Source organism: Saimiri boliviensis, chromosome 21, assembly GCF_048565385.1.
Source record: "Saimiri boliviensis isolate mSaiBol1 chromosome 21, mSaiBol1.pri, whole genome shotgun sequence".
Taxonomy (NCBI): domain Eukaryota; kingdom Metazoa; phylum Chordata; class Mammalia; order Primates; family Cebidae; genus Saimiri; species Saimiri boliviensis.
Window position 1 is genome coordinate 51178 of NC_133469.1, and position 9495 is coordinate 60672.

The window sequence follows — 9495 nt, forward strand, 5'->3', positions numbered from 1 at the left end:
TGTTATTTTCAAAAATACAAATAAAACCCACAGCTGTATCTCGGAAAATATTACAAATACACCACCAAGCTGTGTTATTTTTAAAAATACAAATACAGCCCTTAGCTGTATCTCGGAAAATAATACAAATACACCGTCAAGCTGTGTTATTTTCAAAAATGCAAATACAACCCATAGCTGTATCTAGGAAAATAATACAAATACACCCAAAAGCTGTGTTATTTTCAAAAATAAAAATAAAAACCTTAGCTTTATCTCAGAAAATAATACAAATACACCACCAAGCTGTGTTATTTTCAAAAATACAAATACAAACCTTAGCTGTAGCTGGGAAAATAATACAAATACACCCCCAAGCTGTGTTATTTTCCAAAATACAAATACAACCCTTAGCTCTATCTCGGAAAATAATACAAATACACCCCCAAGCTGCGTTCTTTTCAAAAATACAAATGCAACACTGAGCTGTATCTCGGAAAATAATACAAATAAACCCCCAAGCTGCGTTTTCTTACAAAATACAAATACAACTCTAGCAATATCTCGGAATGTAATACAAATACACCCCCAAGCTGCGTTATTTTCTAAAATACAAATTCAAACCTTAGCTGTATCTCGGAAAATAATAAAAATACACACCCAAGCTGTATTATTTTCAAAAATACAAACACAACCGATAGCTCTATCTTGGAAAATAATACAAGTACACCCACAAGATGTGTTATTTTCAAAAATGCAAATACAATCCTTAGCTGTATCTCAGAAAATAATACAAATACACCCCCAAACTGTGTTATTTTCAAAAATACAAATACAAACCTTTGCTGTATCTTGGAAAAAAAATACAAATACACCCGCAAGCTGTGTTATTTTCAAAAATACAAATACAAAACTTATCTGTATTTGGGAAAATAATACAAATACACCCGCAAGCTGTGTTATTTTCCAAAATACAAATACAAACTTTAGCTGTATCTGGGAAAATAATACAAGTACACCTCCAAGCTGTGATATTTTCAAAAATACAAATACAAACCTTAGCTGCATCTGGGAAAATAATACAAATACACACCCAAGATGTGTTATTTTCAAAAATACAAACTGAACCCATAGCTCTATCTCGGAAAATAATACAAGTACACCCCCAAGCTGTGTTATTTTCAAAAATACAAACACAAACCTTAGCTGTATCTGGGAAAATAATACAAATACACACACAAGCTGTGTTATTTTCAAAAATACAAATAAAACCCTGAGCTGTATCTCCGAAAATAATACAAATACACCCCCAAGCTGTGTTATTTTCAAAAATACAATTACAACCCTGAGCTGTATCTCGGAAAACAATACAAATACACCCCCAAGCTGTGTTATTTCTCAAATTCAAACACAACTCTTAGTTGTGTCCTGGAAAATAGTACAAATACACCTCCAAGCTGCGTTATTTTCAAAAATACATACACAAACCTTAGCTGTATCTCGGAAAATAATACAAATACACCTCCAAGCTGTGTTATTTTACAAAATACAAATAAAACCCTTAGCTGTATCTCGGAAAATAATACAAATAAACCCCAAAGCTGTCTTATTTTCAAAACTAGAAATACAACCCTTAGCTGTATCTAGGAAAATAATACAAAAACACCCCCAAGTTGTGTTATTTTCCTAAATACAAATACAAACCTTAGCTGTATCTGGGAAAGTAATACAAATATACCACCAAGCTGCTTTATTTTCAAAAATACAAATACAAACCTTAGCTGTATCTCGGAAAATAATACAAATACACCCCCAAGCTGCGTTATTTTCAAAAATACTAATACAACCCTTAGCTGTATCTCGGAAAATGATACAAATACACCCCAAAGCTGTGTTATTTTCAAAAATACAAATACAAACCTTAGCTGTATCTGGGAAAATGATACAAATACACCCCCAAACTGTGTTATTTTCCAAAATACAAATACAAACCTTAGCTGTATCTGGGAAAATGATACAAATACACCCCCAAGCTGTGTTATTTTCCAAAATACAAATACAAACCTTAGCTGTATCTGGGAAAATAATACAAATACACCCCAAATAGTGTTATTTTCAAAAATATAAATACAACCTTGTGCTGTATCTCGGAAAATAATACAAAAACACCCCCAAGCTGTGTTATTTTAAAAAATAAAAATAAAACCCATAGCTGTATCTCGGAAATTAATACAAATACACCCACAAGCTGTGTTATTTTAAAAAAACACAAATACAACGCTTAGCTGTATCTCGGAAAATAATACAAATACACCCCCAAGTTGCGTTATTTTCAAAAATACAAATAAAACCCTTAGCTGTATCTCGGAAAATAATACAAATACACCCCCAAGCTACTTTATTTTGAAAAATACAAATACAACCCTGAGCTGTATCTCAGAAAATAATACAAATACACCCCCAAGCTGTGTTATTTTCAAAAATACAAATACAACCCATAGCAGTATCTCAGAAAATAATACAAATACACTCACAAGCTGTGTTATTTTCAAAAATACAAATAAAAGCCTGAGCTGTATCTCGGAAAATGATACAAATACACCCTCAAGCTGTGTTATTTTCAAAAATACAAATACAACCCTTAGATATATCTCGGAAAATAATACAAATACACCCCCATGCTGTGTTTTTTTCAAAGATAGAAATACAACCCTTAGCTGTATCTAGGAAAATAATACAAATAAACCGCCAAGCTTTGTTATTTTCAAAAATACAAATACAACCCATAGCTGTATCTCGGAAAATGATACAAATCCACCCCCAAGCTGTGTTATTTACAAGAATACAAATACAAACCTTAGCTGTATCTCGGAAAATAATACAAATACACCCCCAAGCTGTGTTTTTTTACAAAATACAAATACAACTCTAGCTATATCTCGGAATATAATACAAATACACCACCAAGCTCTGTTATTTTCAAGAAAACAAATACAAACCTTAGGTGTATCTCGGAAAATAATACAAATACACCCCCAAGCTGTGTTTTTTTACAAAATACAATTACATCTTTAGCTATATCTCGGAATATAATACAAATACACCCCCAAGCTGTGTTATTTTCTAAAATACAAATGCAAACCTTAGCTGTATCTCGGAAAATAATAACAATACACACCCAAGCTGTATTATTTTCAAAAATACAAACACAACCCATAACTGTATCTTGGAAAATAATACAAGTACACCCACAAGATGTGTTATTTTCAAAAATGCAAATACAATCCTTAGCTGTATCTTGGAAAATAATACAAATACACCCCAAAACTGTGTTATTTCCAAAATACAAATACAAACCTTAGCTGTATCTGAGAAAATAATACAAGTACACCCCTAAGCTGTGTTATTCTCAAAAATACAAATACAAACCTTTGCTGTATCTGGGACAATAATACAAATACACCCAACAGCTGTGTTATTTTAAAAGATAGAAATACAACCCTTAGCTGTATCTCGGAAAATAATAGAAATACAATCCCAAGCTGTGTTATTTTCAAAAATACAAATACATACCTTAGCGGTATCTCGGACAATAATATAAACACACCCCCATGCTGTGTCGTTTTCAAAAATACAAATACAAACCTTAGCTGTATATCGGAAAATAATACAAATACACCCCCAAGCTGTGTCATTTTCAAAAATACAAATACAACCCTGAGCTGTATCTCGGAAAATAATACAAATACACACCCAAGCTGTGTTATTTTCAAAAATACAAATACAACCCTTAGCTGTATCTCGGAAAATAATACAAATACTCCTCCAAGCTATGTTACTTTCAAAAATACAAATAGCACCCTATGCTGTATCTCAGAAAATAATACAAATACACCCCCAAGCTGTGTTATTTTCCAAAATACAAATACAACCCTGAGCTGTATCTCTGAAAATAATACAAATACACACCCATGCTGTGTTATTTTCAAAAATACAAATACAACCCATAGCCGTATCTTGAAAAATAATACAAATACACCCACAAGCTGTGTTATTTTCAAAAATACAAATACAACTCTGAGCTGTATCTCGGATAATAATAGAAATACACCCCCAAGCTGCGTGATTTTCAAAAATACAAATACCACACATAGCTGTATCTCGGAAAATAATACAAATACTCCAACAAGCTGTGTTATTTTTAAAAATACAAATACAATCCTTAGCTGTATCTCGGAAAATAATACATATACAATCCCAAGCTGTGTAATTTTCAAAAATACAAATAAAACCGTGAGCTCTAACTCGGAAAATAATACAAATACTCCCCCAAGCTGTGTTATTTTCAAAAATACAAATACAACCCTTAGCTGTATCTTGGAAAATAATAAAAATACACCCCCAAACTCTGTTATTTTCGAAAATACAAATACAACCCACAGCTGTATCTCGGAAAATAATACAAATACACCCCCAAGCTGTGTTATTTTCAAAAAAACAAATACAACCCATAGCTGTATCTCAGAAAACAATACAAATACACCCCCGAGCTGTGTTATTTTCCAAAATACAAATACAATCCTTAGCTGTATCTCGGAAAATAATACAAATACACCCCCAACCTGTGTTATTTCCCAAACTCAAACACAACTCTTAGCTGTGTCTCAGAAAATAGTACAAATACACCCCCAAGCTGCGTTATTTTCAAAAATACATACACAAACCATAGCTGTATCTCGGAAAATAATAGAAATACACCCCGAAGCTGTGTTATTTTCAAAAACACAAATACAAACCTTTGCTGTATCTGGGAAAATAATACAAATACACCCACAAGCTGTGTTATTTTCAAAGATAGAAATACAACCCATAGCTGTATCTCGGAAAATATTACAAACACACCCCCAAGCTCTGTTATTTTCAAAAATTCAAATACAACCCTTAGCTATATCTCGGAAAATAATACAGTTACACCCGCAAGCTGTGTTATTTTCAAAAATACAAATAAAAACCTTAGCTGTATCTGGGAAAATAATACAAATACACACCCAAGCTGTATTATTTTCAAAAATACAAATACAACCCATAGCTCTATCTCGGAAAATAATACAAGTACACCCACAAGCTGTGTTATTTACAAAAATACAAATACAAACCTTAGCTGTATCTGGGAAAATAATACAAATACACACCCAAGCTGTGTTATTTTCAAAAATATAAATACTACCCTGAGCTGTATCTCAGAATATAATACAAATACACACACAAGCTGTGTTATTTTCAAAAATACAAATACAACCCTGAGCTGTATCTCGGAAAACCATACAAATACACACCCAAGCTGTGTTATTTCCCAAATTCAAACACAACCCTTAGCTTTATCTCGGAAAATAGTACAAATACACCCCCAAGCTGCGTTATTTTCAAAAAATACATACACAAACCTTAGCTGTATGTCGGAAATTAATACAAATACACCCCCAAGCTGTGTTATTTTCAAAAATACAAATACAACCCTGAGCTGTATCTCGGAAAATGATACAAATACACACCCAAGCTCTGTTATTTTCAAAAATACAAATACAACCCTTAGCTATATCTCGGAAAATAATACAAATCCTCCCCCATGCTGTGTTATTTTCAAAGATAGAAATATAACCCTTAGCTGTATCTCGGAAAATGATACATATACACCCCCAAGCTGTGTTATTTTCAAAAATACAAATACAACCCTTAGCTGTATCTAGGAAAATAATACAAATACACCCCCAAGCTGTGTTATTTTCCAAAATACAAATACAAACCTTAGCTGTATCTGGGAAAATAATACAAATACACCCCCAAGCTGTGTTATTTTCAAAAACACAAATACAAACCTTAGCTGTATCTGGGAAAATAATACAAATACACCTCCAAGATGTGTTGTTTTCCAAAATACAAATACAAACTTTAGCTGTATCTCGGAAAATAATTCAAATACACCCCCAAGCTGTGTTATTTTCAAAAATACAAATACCACCCATAGCTGTATCTCAGAAAATAATACAAACACTCCAACAAGCTGTGTTATTTTTAAAAATACAAATACAATCCTTAGCTGTATCTCGGAAAATAATACATATACACTCCCAAGCTGTGTAATTTTCAAAAATACAAATAAAACCGTGAGCTGTAACTCGGAAAATAATACAAATACACCCCCAAGCTGTGTTATTTTGAAAAATACAAAAACAACCCTTAGCTTTATCTTGGAAAATAATAAAAATACACCCCAAAACTCTGTTATTTTCGAAAATACAAATACAACCCACAGCTGTATCTCGGAAAATAATAAAAATACACCCCAAAGATATGTTATTTTCAAAAATACACATAGAGCCCTCAGCTGTATCTAAAAAAACAATACAAATACACCCCCAATTTCGTTTATTTTCAAAAACACAAATACAACCCTTAGCTGTATCAAGGAAAATAATACAAATACACCCCCAAGCTGTGTTATTTTGCAAAATACAAATACAACCCTGAGCTGTATCTCGGAAAATAATACAAATACACCCCCAATCTGTGTTACTTTCAAAAATACAAATACAACCCATAGCTGTATCTTGGAAAATAATACAAATACACCCCAAAGCTGTGTTATTTTCAAAAATACAAATACAACCCTGAACTGTATCTCGGAAAATAATACAAATACACCTTCAAGCTGTGTTACTTTCAAAAATACAAATACAACCCATAGTTTTATCTTGGAAAATAATACAAATACACCCCCAAGCTGTGTTATTTTCAAAAATACAAATACAACCCAGAGCTGTATCTCGGATAATAATACAAATACACCCCCAAGCTGTGTTGTTTTCAAAAATACACATACAACCCATAGCTGTATCTTGGAAAATAATTCAAAAACACCCCCAGGTGTGTTATTTTCAAAAATTCAAATACAACCCTGAGATGTATCTGGGAAAATAATACAAATACACCCCCAAGCTGTGTAATTTTCAGAAACAAAAATACAACCCATAGCTGTATCTTGGAAAATAATACAAACACACCCCGAAGCTGTGTTATTTTCAAAAATACAAATACAAACCAGAGCTGTATCTCGGAAAATAATACAAATACACCCCCAAGCTGTGTTATTTTCAAAAACAGAAATAAAACCCTTAGTTGTATCTCGGAAAGTAATAAAAATACACCCCCAAGCTGTGTTATTTTCAAAAATACGAATACAACCCTTAGCTGTATTTCGGAAAGTAATAGAAATATACCCCCAAGCTGTGTTATTTTCAAAAATACAAATAAAACATTAAGCTGTATCTCGAAAAGTAATACAAAGACACCTCCAAGCTGTGTTATTTTCAAAAATAAAAATAAAACCCTTAGCTGTATCTCGGAAAATAATACAAGTACACCCCCAAGCTGTGTTATTTTCAAAAATACAAATACAACCCTTAGCTGTATCTCGGAAAATAATACAGATACACACCCAAGCGGTGTTATTTTCAAAAATACAAAGACAACCCTTAGCTGTATCTCGGAAAATAATACAAATACAACCCCAAGCTGTGTTATTTTCAAAAATACAAATACAACCCTTAGCTGTATCTCGGAAAATAATACAAATACACCACCGAGCTGTGTTATTTTCAAAAATACAAAGACAACCCTTAGCTGTATCTAGAAAAATAATACAAATACACTCCCAAGCTGTGTTATTTCCAAAAATACAAATACAACCCTTAGCTGTGTCTTCGAATATAATACAAATACACCCCCAAGCTGTGTTATTTTCAAAAATACAAATACAACCCTTAGCTGTATGTCGGAAAATAATACAAATACACCCCCAAGCTGTGTTATTTTCAAAAATACAAATACAACCCTTAGCTGTATCTAGGAAAATAATACAAATACACCCACAAGCTGTGTTATTTTCAAAAATACAAATACAACCCTTAGTTGTGTCTTCGAATATAATACAAATACACACCCAAGCTGTGTTATTTTCAAAAATACAAATACAACCCTTAGCTATATGTCTGAAAATAATACAAATACACCCCCAAGCTGTGTTATTTTCACAAATACAAATACAAACCTTAGCTGTAGCCTGGAAAATAATACAAATACACCACCAAGCGGTGTTATTTTCAAAAATACAAATACAACCCTTAGCAGTATATCGGAAAATAATACCAATACACCCCCAAGCTGTGTTATTTTCAAAAATACAAATACAACCCTTAGCGGTATGTCATAAAATAACACAAATGCACCCCCAAGTTGTGTTATTTTCAAAAATACAAATTCAAACCTTAGCTGTATCTCGGAAAATAATACAAATACACCGCCAAGCTGTGTTGTTTTCAAAAATACAAATACAACCCTTAGCTGTATCTTTGAAAATAATACAAATACACCCACAAGCTGTGTTATTTTCAAAAATAAAAATACAACCTTAGCTGTATCTCGGAAAATAATACAAATACACCCCCAAGCTGTGTTATTTTCAAAAACACAAATACAACCCTTAGCTGTGTCTTGGAATATAATACAAATACACCCCCAAGCTGTGTTATTTTCAAAATACAAATACAACCCTTAGCTATATGTCTGAAAATAATACAAATACACACCCAAGCTGTGTTATTTTCACAAATACAAATACAACCCTTAGCTGCAGCCCGGAAAATAATACAAATACACCAACAAGCGGTGTTATTTTCAAAAATACAAATACAACCCATAGCAGTATATCGGAAAATAATACAAGTACACCCCAAAGCTGTGTTATATTCAAAAATACAAATACAACCCTTAGCTGTATCATTGAAAATAATACAAATACACCCCAAAGCTGTGTTATATTCAAAAATACAAATTCAACCCTTAGCTGTATCTTTGAAAATAATACAAATACACCCCAAAGCTGTGTTATTTTCAAAAATACCAATACAACCCTTAGCTGTATCTAGAAAAATAATACAAATACACCCCTAAGCTGTGTTATTTTCAAAAATATAAATACAATCCATAGCTGTATCTCGGAAAATAATACAAATACACCACCAAGCTGTGTGATTTTCAAAAATACATATAAAACCCTTAGCTGTATCTCGGAAATCAATACAAAGAAACCCACAAGCTGTGTTATTTTCAAAAATACAAATACAACCCTTAGCTGTATTTCGGAAAGTAATAGAAATACACCACCAAGCTGTGTGATTTTCAAAAATACAAATAAAACCCTCTGCTGTATCTCGAAATGTAATACAAAGACACCCCCAAGCTGTGTTATTTTCAAAAATAAAAATAAAACCCTTAGCTGTATCTCGGAAAATAATACAAATACACCCCCAAGCTGTGTTATTTTCAAAAATACAAATACAACCCTTAGCTGTATCTCGGAAAATAATACAAATACACCCCCAAGCGGTGTTATTTTCAAAAATAAAAAGAAAAACCTTAGCTGTATCTCGGAGAATAATACAAATACACCCCAAAGCT